Here is a 25,242-nt window from a genome sequence, read left to right as displayed (position 1 = left end):
GCAAGTTATGTAATTTTTCTTCTTGCATTCTGACTATTCAGTAGTCTCTTTCAACTTTCTTACCCTATTTTATAAATTTTTGAACCTCTTCTGAAGTTTTCCATATTTTTTGTATATTTCCTCTATGTTGTTGTTGTTGTTGTTGTGTCTTTCAGCTTTTCCCGGTTAGGGGTCGCCACAGCAGAACTCCGGTCCGCTAATGATTGCCAGTTGATTTTTGCATGCTAAGTTGCCGGCCCTAATGCACAACCTTCAACGAAGATTCGCTCATTCACGCATGTCTCCACAGTAGACGCTCTAGCTGAGAAATGAACGGGACAACATCTTGCTGTGAGGCAACAACGCTACCGTGGCACCACCACCACCACCACGGATAACACGTTCATATTCTCGACTATCATTGTTGATCGTCTTTTCCCTGTGTAACTTTCCTGGCTGTTTTCTTAAACAAAAAAAAGTAGATTTATAGTAATTTTTCTTCTTCTGCTTCTTCAGTACGTGCATGTTTGTGTGAGTTGCTGGCCTGCTTGCCATTTTTTTGTTGGAGAAAGACATGACTGATAAATGTAAAGCCCCTTCTGGGTTTAAGAGATTCCAGAAATGTGGGCACAAGATACCTTTTTCTGATGCACACTTGCTATGTGTACACAGTCTAGGACTTCTTCATCTTCAAGAGACTCATCGCTCATGCAGCCAAAGAGATCACTAGAGCAGTGGGTGCAGGCATTGCCATCAGGAGACACACAATGCACCTATGTGACTTTGCAGAGCTATTTAAGTATTCATTCATCAATGCACCCTTTGACAGATCATCTCTGTTTGGTTCAGAGGTTAGAGAAATGCTATCCAGGCATGAGAAAGATGGAAAGATCCTTTCTGCTGTGTGCATGTTTTTCCACTCCTCAATGACCATTCTCTAGAAATCAGAGAAGCAGTGGAAAAATGTGGTCCAAAAAGTCCCAAGGGCCTTTTCAGGACAAATGTGGAGGTAGTTGGGAACTTCAATGAAAGATGCCACCCCCATGGCAGAGGTGGCCCGTAAAATCAGGGTTTCAGAGATTCTTTCTTGAGTAAACCCTATCAGCACTTCCAAAAGGAGGCCAGATTGTCTTCCTCTGGAGGCAGTCAGGGGACGCTAATCCCTGCACCAAAATGCCTGGCTACAAATAACATCTGAGGCTTGTGTGCAGAGGATTATATAACTATACTATATATAGCTATACAATTCCCTTTTCTCTTCTTCTTCCTGTATGCAAGAAAATCTCTGATGTTCCACCCAGTCAAAGGAAACAAGCAGTCCCGAAATCCAGAAACTGCTTGAAAATAGAGTCATCTAAGAAGTCTCACCAGACCAGAGAGAGTCTGGAATTTACTCAAGATTCTTTTCAGTGCCAAAGAAGACAGGGGACTGGAGACCAGTTTTGGATCTGAGTCTACTGAGCAAATCTGTTTGCCAAACCAAATTCTAGATGATGACGGTACAGTCCATTCTTACGTTACTGGAAAAAGACAACTTGATGTACTCAATAGATCTTCAGGATGCATATTATCATACAAAGATGGACAAATGATCCATGAGATTCCTCTTCTTTTGGCTGGGAGCCAATCACTTTCAATTCAGAGTTTTGCCCTTTGGTCTCACCACAGCCCCCAGAGTGATCACCAAGTGTATGGCAGTAGTAGCAGCTCACTTGAGACTGTAGGGATTCCAAGTGTTTCCATATCTAGACAATTGGTTCATTACCACTCCGACCAGGCATTAATTGATAGAAGCAAGAGACCATGTACTTCATGTCTGCTTTTACCTGGGAATAACTGTAAATTGCAAAAAATTGAAATTAACCCCATCTCTGAATTTAGAGTTCATAGGAGCCCTTCTAAATACTCAAACTTCCATAGCTTCTCTTCCCTCTGTGAGATTACAAAAAAATCAGAGTTCGGGTACAGAAACTAATCACCAACAGAAAAGTAACCGCTCATCTACTCCTTCAAGCAATGGGCTCCATGGCTGCAGCTATAACTCTAGTTCCCTTAGCAAGATACCACATGAGGATTCTACAATGGTCGCTAGTGTCCAAATGGTCAATGTTACACCAATCCATGTCAGACCTGATTTTGATCACCAATCATTGCAAAAAGAATTTGGCTTGGTGGATTCATTCTGAAGGCAATCTTCTAGACTGTCCCTTTGCCCCATCAAAACCCCAAGCTACAGTGACCACGTATGCCTCCCAGATGGGGTGGGGGGCAATAATATGGGCAAGACTGTCCAAGGCACTTGATCCCCTACAGAAGCCAACTTGCATATCAATGTACTGGAGCTAAGGGAAGTGCTTTTAGTTTTGTAAGCTTTTCAGACTGCTCTCCCTCCAGGAAAAATTGAGTGAACAATATATCAGTAGTTTGGTACATCAGCAAACAGGGAGGAACCAAATCCTATCTCCATTGTCAAGAAACTCTCAGAGTGTAGCAGTGGGCAATCTCTTCCAACCACTTTCTGATAGGAACTCACATTCCAGGGAGTTCCAATGTGATAGTAGACAAACTAAGCAGGTGTATTCTATGGCCTCAGGAGTGGTCTCTCAGTCCAAAAGTGACGGAAAGGATTTTTGGTCAATGGGGTTAGTCTTGCTGCAACCTGTTTGTCTTTCCCCTAAACAACAAGTGCAGCAACTACTTTGCCCTGATCACCCCTCCAGGGGAGTCACCAACAGATGCTCTTCTCCACTTTTGGCCCCCCGGACTGCTGTATGCCTTCCCCCAATTCCTCTTCTCCCAAAATTCCTACAGAAAGCAATCAGGTTGAAGAGCAAACAAATCCTCATTATACCTTATTGGCCTCAACAAATATGGCTCCCAGTTCTTTGCCCTTATCTGATTTAACAGCTTTGGATTCTGGACCCAACTCCAGACCTTTTATCTCATCCAGAGGGATTAATCCATCTGAACATTGTAAACCTCAAGCTGACAGCTGGGTTTCCCCAGTTCCGTTAATAGCCGGGTATCCCTCTCTCTCCTCCCTGGTACGTCATATACTCTTAGCCTGTCATAAGTCAGCAACCCATAAACTCTATGCTAGAAAATGGAGGAAGTTTACCGTTTGGGCTCGTGACAACAATACTGATCCCTTTTCAGCATCCCTTCATAAAAATCTTAGAATTTGTAGCTACATTTTTCAATGCAGGTGCTTCCCATTCTACCATCAAAGTTCATTTATCAGGTATATCTAATTTTTTCATAATTATTTTAAAGACTTTTCCCTGGCTTCTCATAAACTTTGCAAAGCCTTCATTAAAGGAGCACTCTTACTAAAACCACCTTACAAATATCCTACTCCACCTTGAGATCTGAACTTAGTGTTACAAACCATTGATCAATCTCCTCTTGAACCATCAGCTGAATGTGATCTAAAGTTTTTATCCTGAAAAACTATATTGTTAGTGGCAATAACTTCTGCCAGAAGGATTTAAGAAATACAAGTTTTATCATGTAGACATCCTTACCTGATTTTCCACAAAGATAGTGTCACTAAGAACCAAACCTTCCTTTCTGCCTAAGGTAGTGTCAGAGACCGACATTAATCAGATTATTAATTTAACAGTATTTTTCCCAGTTTTGCTAACAAAGGTGAAAACTGCTTAAATTTATTAGATGTTCACAGACAATTGTTCTTTTATTTACTCAGAATTGTGAAATAAGACAATCTGACCAACTATTTGTATCATTTCACCTACAAGACTTGGCCAGCCATTGAGCAAATTGACACTAGCCAGATGGCTCAAAGATTGCATTTCTTTTAGCTATAATAAAAAGAAAATCAATCTGCCTAGGCCTTTAAAGGCTCATTCTACAAGAGCAGTAGCTACTTCAGCAGTATTTCAGTCTAGAGCTTCTATGGATGACATTTATGCAACAGCAACTTGGGCTTCTCTTCATACCTTAATTACTCATTACAAATTGGATTTGGACTCCAGAGGAAGAGTGTCATTTGGTTATGTGGTGCTCAGGAATATCCTTCATTAAGTCCACCCAAGGCCTAAGGTAGTTGGGGACTCTGTCCCGTATGTCGAGGATAAAATGAAAATTGACAACATCAAATGAAGTTATGCATGCACTATAATATTCCATCTGTGTTGTCTATTTGCATTTATCCTTAACTTCCCTCCCTCCTTTCCCCTGCCTTTAAGTTTTGGTGGTTTGAATAATGGACATATGCCACTTCTGTTTTTATTATTATAGGTTCATAGGTGTGTACTAGGCTAATGGCCCTGGAGCCTTTACAACAGTCCATGCCCATAGTATTACCCTGGCATCGTGCCACGCAATCTTAGTTCCCAGTGCCTCTGTCGAGCAGAGCCACTGGAGTGATCCCCGGGGTGAATTTTCTATTTCCCATCCACTCATCAAGATTTCTCTTGAAGAGGCCAGTGATGTGCTCTGCTTGACATGTATGGGAAGTCTATTCCATAGCATGGGCAGTCTCTGGGTTATGAACCTATCCTTCCAGCATGTTCTGTTGATTGTGGTAATGAGGTTGAGGTCTCTGGAGCATGTGGTGCAGAGGGATTGGGATTTCTTTAGATGTAGCATTTCTAACAGAGCTGGGTCAGACATGGCTTTGTAAGTCAAGCAGAGATCACTTCTAAGTAGACGATATGAGACAGAGAATAGTTGGAGTTTTTTGTTTAAGGCTTAGGATCCTCTTTGTGAGGTACTTTTGCAGCCTCTCCAGTTGTTGCAGGTGTCTTGTGAGGTACATGCCAAATGGGGGATTGTACTTGATGATTGGTCTAATGAGGGAATAGTAGAGTGAGACAATGACGTCTTTCTTCCTGGATACAAAACACTTAGTAATGAGATGTGCCACATAGAAGGACTTTCTGACCACAGTGGCAATGTGGTGGTCAAAAGAGAGGTTGCTGTCAACCTGTGTTCCCAGATCTCTTATAATGCCTTCTGTGTTCAGTGGACTACCATCAATGTAGTAATTCATGGGAACTGGGTTTTTCCCAAAGGGGATGACGACACATTTTTTTGGCATTGAGCTTAAGGCCATGGCTCTGACAGCAGTCACTGGTCTCAGTGAGGCCTTTCTGTAGGATGTAAACATCACGTGGGGAGTTAATAATGGCTCCCAAATTGCAATCATCTGCAAATTTTGTCAGCCAGAGTCCCTTTGTGTTGGCCTGGACTTCTGAGAAGTAGATACCAAACAGGAGAGGATCCAGGACCAATCCCTGTGGGACCACACTTGTGACTGGTCGGCAGTCTGACTTGGAGTCAGCTACTTTCACACTGTGGGTTCTATCTGTGAACCAGTTTGCAACCCACCTAGTGATATAGGGATTGATGCCTAGCTTAGTGAGTTTTTCTATTACTCCTGAGTGGGAAATGGTATCAAAGGCCTTGGCCAGATCAAGGTAGGCTGTATGAACCATCTTGTCTTCATTCACAGCTCTGGTGACTGACTCAAAGAAGTCGACTAAGTTGAGCAGGCATGATCTACCCTTCACAGTGGACTCTTTGAAAGTTTTTGGGTTTCTATTACTCTGCTTGTCTTTTTGCAAACTCGATCTGAGGTAACAGGGAGAGGAGCATTGTGGGTAAGAGTTAGGCTCAAGAGTTTTTGGCTTCTCTGAGCTGATGCTTGGAATCAAACCAATATGTTGAGGATAAATGAAATTATACAAGGATGGAACATAACTTCTTTTTCTTTTGCTCCCATGTACGCTAATTTAGTTATGGGATTATTTCAGATGGAATATTTATATGGACATGGTTTTATGAACAAACATATTAATTATTTTAGATATATAGTTGATCTGATATTTATTTGTAATGGAGGTATGAATGAAGTTGATCATTTTGTTAAAAATTTACAGAATACTAGATATGGTTTTAAATTTGATGGTTAACAAACGGGAAAATTGGTCTCCTTTTTGGATTTAAAATTAGAAGGGATGAATAGTGGACAAATAAAGACAACTATACACAGGAAATAAACAGATGGTAGACAATATTTACATGGGAATAGATGCCACCATCCACATTTGATTTCTTCATTACCCTATGGAGAATTATTACAGTTCTGGAGAGTTTACAATGATGAGTTGAATTTTTTCCAGTGAAGTTGAAAAAACTATTAATATGTTTGTTAGGAGAGGCTATGAAAAAACATTGGTGGTGGAATTACTTAGGAAGGGTATAGATGAAAAAGAAATAATAAGGATGTACAAACACAAATTAATAAAACCCTGAGGGTTACTAGCAGTAACAAAGCTGGGAACAGACATGTGAAATATTTATTTTGTAATGCATATAATAGTTTTACAGATAAAGTGATTAAGTTATTGAAATATTATTGGCGATTTTTGATAAAACAAAAGGATTTCTGTAAGTTAATTAATAATACACCCTTAATATCTTGTAAATGGGGATAGAGTATAGGAGAAATATTAGTCCATAGCTGTTTTGTTCTTCCTACTGATCAAATGAATATACATTTGGAAAGGTTTGTGGCTGGCACTTCCCCTTGTTGAAGGTGTTGTAGCTACAAACAAGTAGTACAGGTTTTTGACAGGATAAATAATTATCAATTTTTTTCTGATTAAGAAATGTTCATGTAATACAGAAGATATTATATACGCCCTTAAATGTCTATGCAATTTATTTTATACTGGGGAGAGTAAGATGGCTTTTACGTGTAGGTTACAGGAACATATTAGAGGCATAAAAAAACAGAGATTAGAAAGTTTAGTTACTATGCAATTTAGAAGGCATCACCAGAGTAATGCTGTATTATTAAAGGGTGCCATTTTAGAACAATTGAGTGTTAAATGTGGTGAGAATAATTTACTTAAAGAAACATTATTGTATAAAGAAACTATATGCAGTTTAAAATATTACACTTTATTACCAAAGGGTTTGAATATAGAGTATAATTGGAAATGTTTAATTTAGTTTTATTTTTTAATTAAATTTTAAATGGATAACTGATTGTAATTAAATTATAATTATTTAACTGTTCTTAAACGTTTTAATAAAAGGTGGAGTCCTTTGTTATTTGCTTTTTTTTATTACTCCTTGAAGCTTTATGCCGAGACTCTAGAGTTTAATAAAATTTTATTGTGGGTCAGTAGCCTTTTGTTGTTTATTTATATTTACATCCAACATGCTTCTTCATTGTTTTCATAGTTATAGCAGTAGGCTTGTGGAAAAGAAGGGTTAGGGAGCACAGGCAGCTGGATTTCTTTCTCAGAAATTTGATTAATAGAAATCTAAGCTTAAGAAGATCAACTAAATACTAGTATAGGAGAATGATCACTAATACATACATTCTAAGGTCTTTGAAGGACCGAGGTACCATTCCTGTGCAATCTGACAGCTCTGGGACACACTGTTGGCAAAAGAAAGAGGAAGCTTCACTTCTGTAGGTTAAATAGCTATATGCACAATAGGAAATCAGATATGGCTAATACAGGGCGCCATGATACTTTCTGTTGTATATTACAGTGATGATCTGAACACAGTGCAAGGGCTATAAACTATATATTGTAATAGGGCCTCTTGCATTTACAGAGTGAGGCATGGGTAACAAACTGAATGATGTATTCTTGTGTATGAAGAATTCCATTCCCTGAAACAGTTCTACTAGCAGATGAGATGAACCATGTGATTCTGCATGACAAAAACAGTAATTGGTTAAACTTATAGGTAATATTTCACAGGCTGATAACCAGATACTTATAGGTAATATTTCACAGGCTGATAACCAGATACTTATAGGCAATATTTCACAGGCTGATAACCAGATACTTATAGGTAATATTTCACAGGCTGATAACCAGATACATATAGGTAATATTTCACAGGCTGATAACCAGATACTTATAGGTAATATTTCACAGGCTGACAACCAGACACTTATAGGTAATATTTCACAGGCCAATGTCACTCTCAGGTCTATCTGCTGATACACTGTACCATACTGAGTCCTAAATACACCAGTACGGATGAACAACAGCCCTGCATGCAGTCTTTCTGCAATGAGGGGAGCTCCTCCCATTCTTCTGTTTTTGCGGGTAGATTGGGGGACTGGAAGTGATACAGCAGTCAGTACTGCTGGCAGAATACAGCACACTAATTACAATTATATACTCAGCCTATTTAATAATGCATTAAGATGGTGCTGCACAGATCTAAGGTTATATGTGCTGTTAGACACTGAAACACTATTTCAGACTAATCCCGAAGGTAAAGGGCAATGCATCATTGGCATTACAACATAGGAAATCCTAACAATTTTACTGCTTTTAACATCCATCACCCATAAGCTCTAAAACATTGCTTGATGGTCCTACATCTCTCAGTCATTACACTAGTGGCAGCTCAGAGCACCTCAGAGTTGTTTAGGATGGGGAAGGGATGTGTAACAAGCTGTTGCTGGCTTTCTTTTCTTCTTAGCAAAGGAATATCTGGTACTCTTCCTGTGTCCATTCTGGACAGGGGCAGCAGGTGTTGAGTCACATCTACAACTAGCACCATTAAAACAGAGACAAAGCTTGGCTAAGTTTGTAAGGGCCCCTGTGCCATTAGTCTAGTAATGTCCTATAATGCTGTGATCCTATGAAATGCAAGCACGTTGCAGGTGCATTAGGAGGGACTGCTACAATGGCATGTTTGCTCTGCTGTGACACCACATGGCTGGAGAGGATGCAAGTCCTGCAAAGGTTAGGTTTTGGGACTGACCATCAAATGGTACTAGAGAATGGTCAAGGAGACCATGAAATCTGACACGGAAAGTAAATATGGCAAGAAGACCTCCCACTCAGAGTTATTTAAAAAAAATGGAAATGAAAACAAAAAAATAGCATAAAAAAAGATTAACACACATACACATTTATAGATGCACTCACATGTGCATCTATATATACATCTATCTATGTATCTCTCTCTCTCTCCCTATATCTATATATAAATATATATAAAAAAAAATATATATATATATATATATATATATATATATATATATATAAAATTATGTTATGTTGTATAGATATGCGTGCGCACACACAAACACACACACACACACACACACAGATCCCTTTGTATGTTTATAGCTGTGAGTCATATATCACATGGTGGAGAACGCTGCCATCTTCTGGTCATGTGAAGAATGTGTCTGAAAGTGTCAGAACAGCTGAAGGAGGTTTAACAGCTTTTACATTTATTCGCTGAGAGTTAAAACAACACAGCAGTAAACATTTCTGTCTTTCAGAACAAACGTGGTAAAACTGTGATATGTCGTCTGTCAATCAAATAGAAAAAATCTGAAAGTGAGAAAATAAGATGAACTGTGTGATTCGCTATATTCCTAATTTATACTACTTGGTACGTTTTCATGTTTCTCATGACCATACATCATCATCATCACCATCATCATCATCATCATCATCATCATCATCATGAACATCATCATCATCGTCATCATCATCACCATCATCATCATCATCATCATCATGAACATCATCATCATCACCATCATCATCATCATCATCATCATCATCACCATCATCATCATCATGAACATCAACCCCCTTTTTCCAAGTTTCTACATGGGGTCGAGGTGTCATGTTAACTGTCACCATCTCTCTCGATTCACTGCCACTCTCCTACCTTCTTCGACACTCATGACTGACCGTCGCAGGTCTTCATTCACACAATTAATCCATCTCTTTGTTGGACCCCCTCATTTCCTCTTGCCTTCTTCCTGTCTGTCCTATATATTCTTTACCAGATTGCCTTTTGCTTTCCTGTACATGATCCCGAGCTGCAGTAATCTCTTCTCTTTGACCTTTTCTGCAATTGCAGCTACTTTGGCTTCTGCTCTTATGTCTGTATTTCTTCATCAGTCCCACAGTGTGCACCCTACCACCTGTCTCAGGCACTTCATCTCCATCATTTCTAGCTTTCTCATTTGTTCTGCCTTTACTGCCCAGGTTTTTGTACCACACATCAGTAGTGCTGGTCACACACTGTCTTGTACACATTATTTTTCAGCTTCTTTGACATTCTTCTGTCATACACTACACCTGGCACTCTGTGCCATTCAGCTGCAGCCCTACTGATTCTAGCTTTAACCCCTTTATTCAGACATCCCTTCTCCTCATCTACCCCTCTCAGATACTTGAAACAACCTGTTCCAGTGAGTTCTATCTCAAGTCTAAGATTATTCTGATTTCCCCAGTTTGCTGCCATTACCATTGTCTTATCTGTACTCAGTTTCATCCCATGTGCTTCAGTTTTGCATTCCATTCCCCCTATCCTTTGCTGAAGTTCTGGCTTAGAGTCTGTCTGTAATGCCACAACATCTGAATACAACAACTTTGTTGATCTGTCACCTCTGACCTGTTTGCTAAAGTAATCCATCACCAGTATGAACATCAGTAGGCTCAGTTCTGACCCCTGATGCACATCAACATCCACTGGGAACCCCTCTGTGAGACTGAACATGCTTTGTACTTGAGTAATTGGGTTCTTATGCATAGCCTGCTCTAATTCTACTAATGTTTCTGGGACTTCAAACCATCTCAGAGCTGCCCAAATAAGCTTTCTTGGGACCTTGTCATGTGCCTTCTTCAAGTCTAGGAATGCTCAGTTGGACCCTTTCCTCATCTCTAGCTTCTTCTCCACAATTTGTCTCACTGAAAACATTTGGTCAGTTTTGTTGCATCCTGATCTGAATCCAAACTCCTCAGTTACCATCTTACTTTCTATTACACTGCACACTTATCAATCACCCTCTCCAGAATTTTCATGCAATGTGACAGGAGTTCGATACCTCTGTACTGTCCACAGTTGTGGATGTCACCTTTATTCTTGTACACTGCTTATTTTTCAGTCATGTGGGATATGCATTTCTCTCCACACTGCTACGGGTACCCTCAGGATCCATTTCTCCCCTATCTCACTCAGCATCTTTATCATATCTGCTGTGACCTCATCTGAGCTTGCAGCTTTCCCTGACTTCATTTTCCTTACTGCTGTTCTTGCTTCTTCTATGGTAGGCTCCCCTTCTTCTCTCATTGTACTCTGAGTCTGGGGCAGTACAGCATCTGTAGGGTTTTCTTCATTCAGAACCTGTTAGAAGTACTCCTTCTATCTACCTTGATGTCCTGTGGACTGGTGATCAGGTTGTTGCTGGCATCCCTTATAAAGGGTGTCTGACTATCTTCTTTATTTTTCTTTCTTTGCCTTGCAACCTGACATACTTTCTTTGTGCCACCTGCTGAGTCACTTTCCAGATGCTGGCAGAGTCCCTCTGATATCCTATTGCAACTCTTTTCTTAGCCTCTTTATTAGCATCATAAACACGCATCCATCTTTTCTATCTCCCACTTTTTCCTGCACTCCTTCTTTCTTTTGATGACTTTCTGGCCTTCTGCATTCCACCATCAGCTTTCCTTACGTACCTTATTTCCATACCTAGCTCAACTGCATATCTGTTCTATAGCCCTTATAGATGCAGTTTTGAGGCTCTGCCATTCTTCTTCAACTCCCATCTATTTCATCTTCTTCTTGAGGTGGTAGAGCCCTGAGTAATTCCTTGGACTGTTGTGCTTTCTCTCTCCAGTCAACTTCCAGGTCATCAGCCTGGTCTATGTTGACCGAAGAACATTTTCTGACCATTGCTTGCAGCTCATTTTGGCAACCAGTGTTTTTTGCTGTGGGCCAACTGTTTCAATGGGGCTGACTTTGCTATTACTGATTCTACCCCAGTGCCCTTTCCTTACTTGGAGGAAGTCTACTTGAGTTGCAAGATGGCCACTCTTTTATGTGAGTTTGTGACTGTCTCTCTTTCTTTATTCCTATTGACCCACCCATGTGGATCCAGGCAGTCCTCGTATTATGTATTAGGTTCTGCAACTGCTGTCTGAATGTAATATCCCTAATGTGTTCTTTTATTCTCTCTGCCAAACTTCTTCTGTAAATGCTTTAACACATGCCTATTAAAAAACTGGCTTCTGTAAATGTGTTCATTCTCAACCAGCCCCATAAATAGGTTGGCATAGACTGAGTGGACCAAGGATATGTTTTTTATTACAGTGGATGTGGTCAGTTTATATACAAATATCACACATCATTTAGGTTTGAAAGCTGTACAACATTTCCTGAGAGATACACCTAGGACTCAATATATTATGGAATGAATATATTTTTGTTTAACTAATAATATTTTTGAATTTGATGGAGTCTTATATAAACAAAATGTAGGAACAGCTATGGGAGCGGCATTTGCCCCAGTCTATGCCAACCTATTTATGGGGCTGGTTGAGAATGAACACATTTACAAAAGCCAGTTTTTTATTAGGCATGTGTTAAAGTATTTTCGCTTTATAGATGATTTGATTTTCATCTGTAAGGGCGGAAAAAATTTGGCTTATGAATTTGTGGAATACTTAAATAATAACAATTATAAAATCAAATTTGATGGGATACAGGTAGGTGTAGAAATTAATTATTTGGACATTTCTTTGAAAGGACGAATAGGTAAAAAGATCCATACTGTGATATATAGGAAGTTTAATCAGGTAAATAGGATGTTACATGCTACAAGCTGTCATCCAGAACATACTTTAAAGTCTATACCTTATGGAGAAATGTTGAGAATTAAAAGATTGTGTAGTGATGTTAAAGAGGCAAGAGATGAAGCCAAATATATGATGTACAGTTTCATAGAGAGAGGTTATAATTTAGACGAAGTTAAACTAAGTTATGCAAAAGTATATGAAAAAGGTAACAAAGGAACATTCAGTAAGATAATTATTATGAATAACAAGTTTGAAATAACAGAAAGAAAGAAAGAAAGTTCAAAAATGTTTTTTGTTACTAAATACACTGTTTTTTCTAATAAATTGAATGAGATAGTCAAAAGTTTTTGGAAACAAATCAGAAGAGAGGTGCTGTCCCTAATAAATGTTGAGCTTTGTGTCTCTTATCAGAGGGGACGCAATTTAAAAGATTTTTTAGTACGAGGCAGGTATAGAAGACCTGTACAAAAGATAGGAAACATTGCTACCAAGAAGGGGACATTTCATTGTGGAAAGTGTTCAGTATGTCAGTATATAACAAATGAGGCAGAAAAAATAGGAGACAAAAGCTTTAACACCATGGGTATATATTCCTGCTTGAGTAGAGGTGTAATTTATTTGATTAAATGTTCATGTGGTAAAAATTATATTGGGGGGACTAAAAGAAGTTTGGCAGAGAGAATAAAAGAACACATTGGGGATGTGAAAAATAAAAAAAATGCTGAGTCCAGTAGCAGAACATTTTCATTTGGTACATGGGGGGGGGGGTCATTAAGGATATGAAAGTTACAGTTTTAGAACAAATAGAACATCAGTATGGTAATGGAAATTTGTTAAAACATGTTTTAAGGAAAAAAGAATCTATTCTTATTATGAAATATGAAACTTTACAGCCCAAGGGGCTTAATAAAGAGTGCAATTGGCAGGGTTTTATATGTTGATTGTTTTATTAGTAATCTTGAGTAGTTTTATTTAATTGTTTAATTGATTTATTGGAATATGATATGTTAAAAATGTACATAATGTGGGATTACAAATGGGCAAAGTTTTTTACTCTGTAAAGGCAACAGCCGAGGTGCTAGAGATTGTAAGGTTTTATTAATACATTTATTCTGGTGGAAAGTAGAGCTGTTTTTCATTGGTCTTTCCTTGTAGTTATATATCCATGTTTATAGTTCAAAATATTAAAAATATGTGGGGGGGCTATGTCCCCCACACCCCTCCTTACTATATATACTAACTCCAGTGTCGCACTACAGTAGAGAAAAGGTGATATATAACTTTCAGTGAAATGAGTGAATTGAGTTTTCAGTGAATTGAGCTTTCAGTGAAAAGTGCTCACTAATTTGACTTTCAGCATTCAGTGAAATGTCCTAGACCCATATATATATATATATATATATATATATATATATATATATATACACACACACAGTGGATATAAAAAGTTTACAAACCCCTTTTAAAATGGCAGGTTTTTGTGATATAAAAAAATTAGACCACAATAAATCATTTCAAAACTTTTCCCACGTTTAATGTGAGCTATAACCTGTACAATTCAATTGAAAAACACACCCTTAAATTAATACTTTCTTGAAGCACCTTTTGAAGAATCTTGCTTACCTTAATTAATTCTCTCCAGTCTCCATTTTCCAGTTGTCGAATATGCTGCAAACAGTTTGCTCAAGCCCTGAGTTTATATAATTCTGGTTTTGTGAAGAGAATGCTTCTGTCTGAAGTAAAGGTACAATCAGATATACTCATTGTATTCAGGTTAGGTTTATTTTTCAGACCATCACTTAGAACCACTGTGGCCTACACAGCCATGAGACTCTAGAACTGTCTGAAATAATGTCTGCAGCATTGATCCATACCTCTCAAATGTGCCCGATTATCAGGGATGTCCCTCATTGTACCTGAGAATTTTGCTCTGTCCCTTGTATTTTTATTTATTCATTTATTTTTAATTTAGAAACTTTATTTACAGTAAGTCATGCAGTTAAAGCAGCAAATATTTGAACATATAGTTAATCTACAATTTATGCCCCTGTGGTATCACAATTAAAAAAAATGTTCACATTAAACAAATGGTTCCTCTCAAAAGTCAATAATTTAGTAAAACGATTAGACGACTTTGAAGGCAAAGATTTTTCCCATTATTTAGATTATAGAACTTCCATATAATGCAGAGAAAATAGCATTACAACAAGAGATCTTCCTTTATCTGATTCAGTGTTGTCCATCATCTTAGCCTATACCACCATGTAATCCTAAAATTGCACTACATCATCCCAGGCATCCTTACCCATGATCCTCAGCTCTTTAAATCTCCTGACTGGATGTATGCAAACCACAAAAAAAATTCCTAATGTAGTCTCATCAGTACTTCCCGTACCCATAATCTTCATCATTCATTACATCTTGTGGAATACTTAAGCTTGCCTTGCAATAAGTTATAGACCCCTTTGCCTTCCTGCTTCAAGTCCTGTATAGCTGAGACTGCCCAAGTCATCCATTTTCTGGTTATCCACTTCTTAGTTAATGTTACTATTAAAAAATTTATCTGCTGAAGGAGTCAGGGTCTTCTTTGGTTCCTCTCTACCCCCCATAAGTAAACTTCTTGAATTACTCTCACCTCTTCTCCCACGCAACTTGATAGTAGCTGCTCCATTCCTTCAAGTATTCCTTTAGCAGTTATAATTCCCAGCAGATGTGCAACCATGCACCTCTGGTCATATACTCATATCTCCAACAAGTAGGGTTGTGTGTCAAAAACATTCTTGTTGGCCTGTCAGGAGGCAAATCCAAGCAGACATCTGAAGTGCCTGGGTTCTGTAAAATGTCTACATATTCTACTCCAATTGTACTCTGAACATTCTAAACCTAATGTATAACTCAATTTACCACACAAGGGCTTCCTTTCTCCTTTACTCCCCTCTTGTAAGGCATGACATACTGCTTATGTGAACCTTTAATAAGTAGGTCCCCTTCCAGAGCCTGTAATATGCATTTAACTACTTCCCCCTGCTCACTCTCTTCTCCAGGGGGAATTCCTTGCCCTTCAGCTTATTGTTAAGTAAATTATAGACCGCTCTGCATCCCTGCCTCAACCTAAACTGCTTTCTCACTTCCACTAAGTCCTTTATTCCACTGTCCTTAGTATTTTAGCTTTATGCCCCTGTTACTCTATCCCAAAAACTATTTTGATCCACTTAATCACTCACTTCCCTCCCTATGGGAGTTAAATAGGCCAACATATTCCCTCAGTTTTGGCCAGAGAACCAGCCACACAGCTTTTTATTACATTTCTCAAACATGTACCTCAGATCCTTAAGAATTCTTCTGCTCATACAAACCTCCATTAAGTCTACAGTCTGCAGTCCTTCCTACCTTAATCATTTCACTCACCATATCCTTCTGTAAAGCCATATACTCATCCTCCAATAATCTACTTAATAATAATAATTAATAATCTTAATAATCTTGAGGTGCACTGACTCTCTATAACTGCCTATATCCAGGACAATCACACTAACCAGGACTTTTGAGAGGGTCAGTACAGATCACGCTACCCAATCTTTCCTCCCTCCTCATAGAAATTTCCCCCATCAACTTAAAGTTATTCAAAATCCCCTTAGAAAACTGGGACCAGAAGGCCTGAACAAGGTAAAGAAACTGAGGTGGTATAAACATCTTCAGTGCTAACAATCTGTTGTCCATCTCCAAACGTCGATGCTTCCACCTGTAAATAATTTTCTTGACCTTCATCATTACTTCCTCTAAGAAGATCTTAAAAAAGCTTTCCCATGTACCTGCCAGATATATATCCAGCTTTTTAAATTTTTGATTATTTTACAGGTGGGGGTAACTCAACCATAAATCCTTGTGGTAGTTTATAGTTCAAGGTTAATGCATGCATTGTTTTAGTATTTACCTTATATTGTGAAATCTTTCCAAAGTTCACCAACCGCTAAAAAATAGTACCAAAATCAGCCTATGATCAGACAGTGTAAGAAGTATGTCATCTGTATACATTGATATATTTTAAGTTCCAACCAGACCCATTACGACCTCCTAATTGAGGAAACCCTTATCCATGGAGCTGGGGTTCCAAGGATACTTCAAATAACAGAAAAAACAACGGGCACCTCTGCCTCATTCCTCTCATTGAGTCAATGGGTTCATAACATTTGGAAGCAATTTTTCCCCTTGCCTTAGCTTCCTCATGTATCTTACCTATGATCCACAACCCACACTCCAGAAATTCCATCTGATTTGCAGCCCTAAACAAGACTCTCCATTTTATGTCATCAAAGATTTTTTCTGCATCCAGTCTCATTGCTACCAACCTTTCCACTCTGAGTTGGACATTATGGGTCACCATTAACATCCTCAAGGTACTGTCAAATGTCTGCCACCCCCTACACCCACCTGCCATCCCCTACACCCACCTGCCACCCCCTACACCCACACCCACACACACACACACACACACACACACACACACACACACACACACACACACACACACACACACACACACACACACACACACACACACACACATGCACACACACACACACACACACACACACACACACACACACACACACACACACACACACACACACACACACACACACACACACACACACATACACACACACACACACCAAGATGTATCAACCTTAGTATGACCTTTGAAAGTCACTTGGCCCAAGTCATTATAAACACCTTAAAACTCATAGTTTAAAATAGAAACAGGTCTGTAGTAGGACAGACGGAGCAGACCCCACATTCTTTAGGTATTACTGTGATAATGGATTCCTTGCAGCATGAGAGGACATCTTCAACCCCCCCAACAGTATCTCATTAAATAACCTCTGACATTAGTACTTCCTTCTTGCCATACCCAACACCAGGCTATCTGATTCTGGAGACTTATTTTTTTCCACTGAGTTCATTATATCCTAACTTTCTTCCAAAAGTAATCAGGCCCATCGGCCAGTCCCTCTCTTCTTGACTCAGCTTGTCTAACTGCAACTCAGACAAGAACTGGCATCTCTGAAAGTCATCTACCAACTGTGTATCCCCTTCTAGTATAAACATTCTAGTAAGTTGTTTATTTATTCATTTATTTATTGCATTTGTTTTAATGGGATAATTTGATTGGCCTATAAGACCCCCTTCTCAGAGGAGACCCAGGAAGAAAAGCTCTAAGTACCTTACTATCTGATCTGGTCTTCTCAGAACATGACCAACTGAATTCTAAGTCTAAAAAATTGACCTCTTTAAATGTTGTTGTTTTTAAGTGATAGACTAATATTCTAGCTCATTTCTTTGCATTTTTAAAGCATCACGTATGAACACCACATTTTCATCCTAATTTCCTTATCTGAAAAATCCATTATCTCCCTCTACTCTTATTCATCTCCTTCAGCTCATGACTCTATAAGCCCCCCACAACCTAACCTGTAATTGCAATACTCTTTGCTCTGTTTCCCTACAACTCTTTTTGTCCATCTCCCATTCCTCTTTAACTTAACCTTCTTAGGTTCATAGGCTCATATGTGGTTACTAGGTTAATGGGGAAATTGTTAGCCTAGCCATCCCTTCCAAATGTATCTGACCAGTTTTGATACCCCAGGGTTATTTTAAGGGGTATGGTTAAGCATTTGTAGGTTGCTTTTGTCTACTAGAGTCATATCTGTCAGACCAGGGTTAAATTTCTGATTTCCCATCCACTGATCCAAGTTGCATATTAATTGGATTAGGAAAGAACTCTGCTTCACATGGATAGGAAGCCTGTTACAGAAAAGGGGTAGTCTGTGAGACACATACCGATCCCTCCAGCATGTCCTTTTTATGTTGCAGACAAAGTGCAGGTCCCTAGATCATGCAATTCTGATGCTATTTGTTTTGTATATGTGCAACAGGTCTATCAGAGTCAAGAACAATCATTCAACACCTTTGCCATCTCAGCTTGCTTTCTGTTTGTGGTTTCTATGCACTTGTTTAATATATTGTTCAAAGGTAGGCCAGGCATAGATCACCTCTCAGCAGTCTGTAAAAGACTGAGTACAGGGATAGGGCTTTGAAGCAGTTTATGTGAAGCATATTGTTTATACCCCATTTTCTTTTTGTGAGAACCCCATCTTTGGATGCTCCACTCATCAGAAACATACTCTGTACTCAATGATTGGTCTGATGAGAGGTGAGTACAGCAGAAGCAATGACCTCCTTGGGCCTAGATGCCATACACTTTCTTATAAGTTGTTCAGCATAGAATGATTTCCATTCTACCACAGACACATGTTGGTCAAAGGCCAGGTTACTATCTACACACATTCCCAAATCCCTGACCACTGGGTCTACTTTTATGTGTGCATTATCGATATGGTAGTTTATAGTGATAGATGTCTTCCCCAAGGGTACTATTATGCATTTCTTGGTGCTGAGTTTTAGACTGTGGCTTTGACACAAGTTATTATTCTGTGTCAGGCCTTCTTAGTGGGTATTTGTGTCCTTGGGGGATTCTGTGACTATACCTAGTTTGCAATCATTTGCAAACTTGGTCAGACAGAGGCCCTTGACACTGGCCTTGACTTTAGAGAAGTAGATGCAAAAATGGAGCGGCCTTAGCACCAAGCCTTGAGGGACTCCACTATTGACTGGCCTCTTTATGGAAGTAGATTCCCGTATCCTAACTTCTTGGGTCTTTTCTGTGAGCCAGACAGTTAACCAATGGGTGATGTAGGGGTTTATTCCTAATTTCATGACCTTGTCTACAATGCCTGAGTGGGGTATTGGGTTTAATGCTCTGTTCAGGTCAAGGTAGGTTGTATGCATCATTTTGCTCTTGTCAGTTGCTTTGGTAACCCTCTCAAAAATGTATACCTGGTTGAAGAAGCGCAACCTGCCCTTGATGGAACCAAACTCAGTTTCCTATCATTTCCATAATAAGTCTTTCCATGGTTTTGCATATGAGACTAGTCAGACTTATGGGTCTACAGTTACCCAGGTTCATAAACAGCTGAACCTTGTACAGAGGGATGGCAGTTGCATTCCTCCGATCACTTGGCACAAAGTCTATCTGGAGGCTATGGTTAAATAGTCATTCTAGTGGTCCTGATAGATCATGTTCCATGCAATTAAGAAACATCCTTGGATAGAATTAGGGTCCAATTATGCAGTGTTTTTGCCTTGGAAAGTGCACTGAGGACTAGTTCACAAGTGATAGCTGAGGGGTTATGGTTGAGGGTATTTCCTAAAGGGTATCTGGAGGTGGAGAAGGAGGTAAAATTGTTAAATTTGTCAGCCATCTGATCTTCTATATATTGCAGCTCAGTATAGGTGGCTCTATTTACAATTTGTTAGACACATTGTTGTGTATTGCCTTTGAGGTTGTGGACATAGCTAAAGAATGCCTTGTGATTGTTTCAGAAACTGTGCAGATCTATACATTCTCCAGGATGAGAAGAGCTTGCAGGAAGTGGAGTTTCTTGTTTAGATTCCTAGCACTGAGCATTAACACCTTTAGGCTTTCTTTGGTTGGATTTGCTATTTTCTTGGGAAGATTTATCAGGTTGGCAATGCCTAAAAAAGCACTATGGAGATGGATAAAGTTTTATCCAATATCGGAAAACCTAGGGACAGGTGCAGACCATCCCTGGCAAAGTAGGATTGTCTGTTAACCTTATCCTTCCACAGCTCACTGCAGTAATACCAAGGCTTTTATAACAGAAACACCCCTGTACTAGCAATCCACCTCCAACTGCAGTAACATGTCTCCACTGTCTTGTGTTCACCTTCAGGGCAAAACAATTTTGTCACTACTTTATAAAGTCTTTGCTTATCTATCCATGCTCCTGTCATATTGCTAATATAAAAAGCAATAATTAAGGTTGACTTATTTAGGTACTGCCCTCTGTAAAAAATAGACACTCCTCTGCCCTTCTTGGTGTACCTTCTGCTTCATAGTGGGATGATGTTTGTTTATTCTATTAGACACCCCTCTGTCCCTGTTAGTATACACTCAGCTTCGTAGCGGGGTGACATCTGATCATTCTATTAGACAACCCTCTGTCCCTGTTGGTGTATATTCTGCTTCATAGTTGGATGATGCCTGAACATTCTATTAGACACCCTTCTGCCCCTTTTGGTGTATACTTTTCTTCGTAGTAGGATATGTCTTATCATTCTATTAGACATCCCTCTGTCCCTGTGGGTGTACACTCTGCTTTTAGTGGGATGATTACTGATCATTTTATTAGACTCCCCTCTGTCCCTATTGGTGTGCACTCTGTTTCATAGTGGGATGATGCCTGAACATTATATTAGACACCCCTCTGTCCCTATGGGTGTACACTCTGCTTCATAGTGGGATGATGTCTGAACATTCTATTAGAGACATCTCAGTCCCTGTTGGTGTACCATTTGATTCATAGTAGGAAGATGCCTGATCATTCTAGTAGACACCCCTCGGTCCCTATTGGTGTGCACTCTGCTTCATAGTGGTATGATGCCTGGACATTCTATTAGAATCCCCTCTGCCCCTGTTGGTGTGCACTCTGCTTCATAGTGGGATGATGTCTGATCATTCTATTAGACACCCCTCTGTCCCTGTTGGTGTACACTCTGCTTTGTAGTGGGATGATATCTGATCATTCTATTATAGACACCCCTCTGTCCCTGTTGGTGTACACTTTGCTTCATAGTGGGAAGATGTTTGATTATTCGATTAGATAGCCCTCTGTTCCTGTTGGTGTGCACTCTGTTTTGTAATGGAATGATGTCTGATGATTCGATTAGGCATCCCACTGTCCCTGTTGGTGTGTATGATGGTGCTCATAGTGGGATGATGTCTGAACATTCTATTAGACACCCCTCTGTCCCTGTTGGTGTGTACTTTGTTTCATAGTTGGATGATGCCTGAACATTCTATTAGACACCCCTCTGTCCCTATTGGTGTACACTCTGCTTCATACTGGGATGATGCCAGAACATTCGATTAGACACTCCTCGGTCCCTGTTGGTGTGCACTCTGCTTTGTAATGGGAAGATTTTTGATCTTTCTAGTAGACACCCCTCTGTCCCTATTGGTGTGCACTCTGCTTCATAGTGGGATGATATCTGATCATTCTATTAGACACCCCTCTGTCCCTGTTGGTGTACCCTCTTCTTCATAGTAGGATGATGTTTGATCATTCGATTAGACACCCCTCTGTCCCTGTTGATGTGCACTCTGCTTCATAGTGGGATGATATCTGATCATTCTATTAGACACCCCTCTGTCCCTGTTGGTGTACCCTCTTCTTCATAGTAGGATGATGTTTGATCATTCGATTAGACACCCCTCTGTCCCTGTTGATGTGCACTCTGCTTCATAGTGGGATGATATCTGATCATTCTATTAGACACCCCTCTGTCCCTATTGGTGTGCACTCTGCTTCATAGTGGGATGATATCTGATCATTCTATTAGACACCCCTCTGTCCCTGTTGGTGTACCCTCTTCTTCATAGTAGGATGATGTTTGATCATTCGATTAGACACCCCTCTGTCCCTGTTGATGTGCACTCTGCTTCATAGTGGGATGATATCTGATCATTCTATTAGACACCCCTCTGTCCCTGTTGGTCTACCCTCTTCTTCATAGTAGGATGATGTTTAATCATTTGATTAGACACCCCTCTGCCCCTGTTGGTGTACACTCTGCTTCATAGTTGGATGATGCATGAACATTCTATTAGACACCCCTCTGCCCCTGTGGGTGTACACTCTGCTTCGTGGTGAGATGATGTCTGATCATTCTATTAGATACCTCTCTATCCCTGTTGGTGTGTATGATGCTTCATAGTGGGATGATGCCTGAACATTCTAATAGACACCTTTCTGTCCCTGTTGGTGTGCATGATGCTTCGTAGTGGGATGATGTCTGAACATTCTATTAGACACCTCTCTGTCCCTGTTGGTGTGTATGATGCTTCATAGTGGGATGATGCCAGAACATTCTATTAGACAGCCCTCTGTCCCTGATGGTGTACATTCTGCTTTATATTGGGATGATGCCTGAACATTCTAATAGACACCACTCTTTCCCTGTTGGTGTGTATGATGCTTCATAGTGGGATGATGCCTGAACATTCTAACAGACACCCCTGTGTCCTTGCTGGTGTGTATGATGCTTCGTAGTGGGATGATGCATGAACATTATATTAGACACTCCTCTATCCCTGTTGGTGTACACTCTGCTTCATAATGGGATGATGTCTGAACATTCTGTTAGACACACCTCTGTCCTTGGTGTACACTCTGCTTTGTAATGGGATGATGTCTGAACATTCTATTAGACACCCCTCTGTCCCTGTTGGTGTGCACTCTGCTTTGTAATGGGATGATGTCTGAACATTCTATTAGACACCCCTCAACCCTGTTAGTGTACACTCTGCTTTATAGTGGGATGATGCCTGCACATTCTATTAGACACCCCTCTGCCCCTGTTGGTGTGTATGATGCTTCATAGTGGGATGATGCCAGAACATTCTATTAGACAGCCCTCTGTCCCTGTTAGTGTACACTCTGCGTTATAGTGGGATGATGCCTGAACATTCTAATAGACACCCCTCTGTCTATGTTGGTGTGTATGATGCTTCGTAGTGGGATGATGCCTGCACATTCTATTAGACACCTCTCTGTCCCTGTTGGTGTGTATGATGCTTCATAGTGGGATGATGCCTGAACATTCTAATAGACACTCCTCTGTCCCTGTTGGTGTGTATGATGCTTCATAGTGTGATGATGCCTGCACATTCTATTAGACACCTCTCTGTCCCTGTTGGTGTGTATGATGCTTCATAGTGTGATGATGCCTGCACATTCTATTAGACACCTCTCTGTCCCTGTTGGTGTGTATGATGCTTCGTAGTGGGATGATGCCTGAACATTCTATTAGACACCCCTCTGTCCTTGTTGGTGTGCACTCTGCTTCATTGTCGGATGATGCCTGATCATTCTTACTTTCTCAGACAAAGCTGAGGCTCTGCAGAATAATGGGAAAACTTCTACTGATCCCTCACCTCAAAACCTAACTCTGCTCATCAGTGAGTGTTCCTTCTACATTATGAACTACTGCACCAATAGAGTCTTCTCTGGTCATCCCTTGGAGCACAAATAACTCTTTTTGCACATTGAAGGATCTTTCTCTAGAAGCAAAGAACATCTTCATAGTAGAGGGGTGCACCAGTTTCAGTTGTAAGCCATTTTGCTTACACAAATTGCGCAAGTGGCACAAACTGCATCTTGCTTTTTCACGTGGCCACAGTGGTGCAGCAGTTAACATTATCACCTCATAGCAAAATGTTCTCCTGTTCGATTCTTGGCTGGGTTGTCTTCTCTGTGGAGTCTGCATGTCCTCCCTTCATTCATGTGTTTCCTCCAGGTGCTCCGGTTTTCTCCCACATTCCAAAGACATGTATTTGGGGTGTTTCTCCCCAAGTCTCCGGTGTTTACATGTTCTGTCCTAGTTGGACTTTCCCAGTCAACAAATGTTAAATAAATAAATAAAATGACCAAGATCAACAAATACTTTCACTTTATTGCATCTTATCTCTTTCCCGTGTCTCCATAACTGAGCCAGTAATCTCCCATTTAAGGCAAATGTCACATAACCTTTCTGCCGTGGCCCAGCCTGAGTGGCAACTCTGTGGATTCTCTCCAGTTACATTTCCTAAAGTGTTATATCTGACCACTCAGTCAGCACTGTTACTGCAAAGTCTTTGCATCATGGTCCTCCAACCTTTCAGGCACATTGACCAGATGAAGCTTTTTCTAATTGTTCTCAGTCTTCATGTTCAGCTGTTTGTTATTCACACATTTTAGCCCCTACTATGTTGATGCCACTCTGGCTTTTAGCACAACATTGTTATTAGTCACCGACAGGGCAGAGTCAAGAGTGCTCATTCAACACCTCTTCCATCTCTGCCAGCTTTCTGTTTGTGGTTTCCATGCCCTCATTTCATATATTATTCATTTCTTTCAGTTCCTGAAAATCATTCTCATCAAAACTTCCTCCTCTTCTCCATTGCTAGGAGTCGACATTGAATACACTGAAGCTCCAAGCCCAAGCTTTATGATATGTGAAAGTTTCTTAATAGCTAATGGATTCCTAGGTTCCCCTTTCATTGTCATAGGTACCTGACTCAGACATCCTACATTTATACATCATCTATGTCACTAGGATAAACTCTCAAATAGGGAGAAGAAAGACGAATACCACAAAACTGCCCAGAGTTTATTAGTTCAACTTGCAAACATGTATGATGCCATATGTGAAATCTGCTCCTTGTAGAATTTGCTATTTTCTGACCAAACAATGATGGATAAAATTGTTAAATAACTTCAGATATTAGTAGGATTACTTGGTCCTCAGAAAATGTATTTTAACACAAATCCCCGTATCCTACCAGCTTTCTAAATGAGTACTGTCATTCAGTGCTGCACCTAGGGCATGGCAAAGGGGGTGGCTGCCCTAGGCACAAGCTGTTGTGGGGCATAATTAGAACCAAAGAACATGTGACTATTGATCCTTGCAGCTCAGTGGCATGATCACTCGTGTTGGTTGGCAGGGAGTCATATCTCGCAACGGTCCAGAT

The sequence above is a fragment of the Protopterus annectens genome, chromosome 4.part0 (assembly GCF_019279795.1).
Source record: "Protopterus annectens isolate FY-2018-M chromosome 4.part0, PAN1.0, whole genome shotgun sequence".
NCBI lineage: Eukaryota > Metazoa > Chordata > Ceratodontiformes > Protopteridae > Protopterus > Protopterus annectens.
This window is presented reverse-complemented; position numbering follows the sequence as displayed.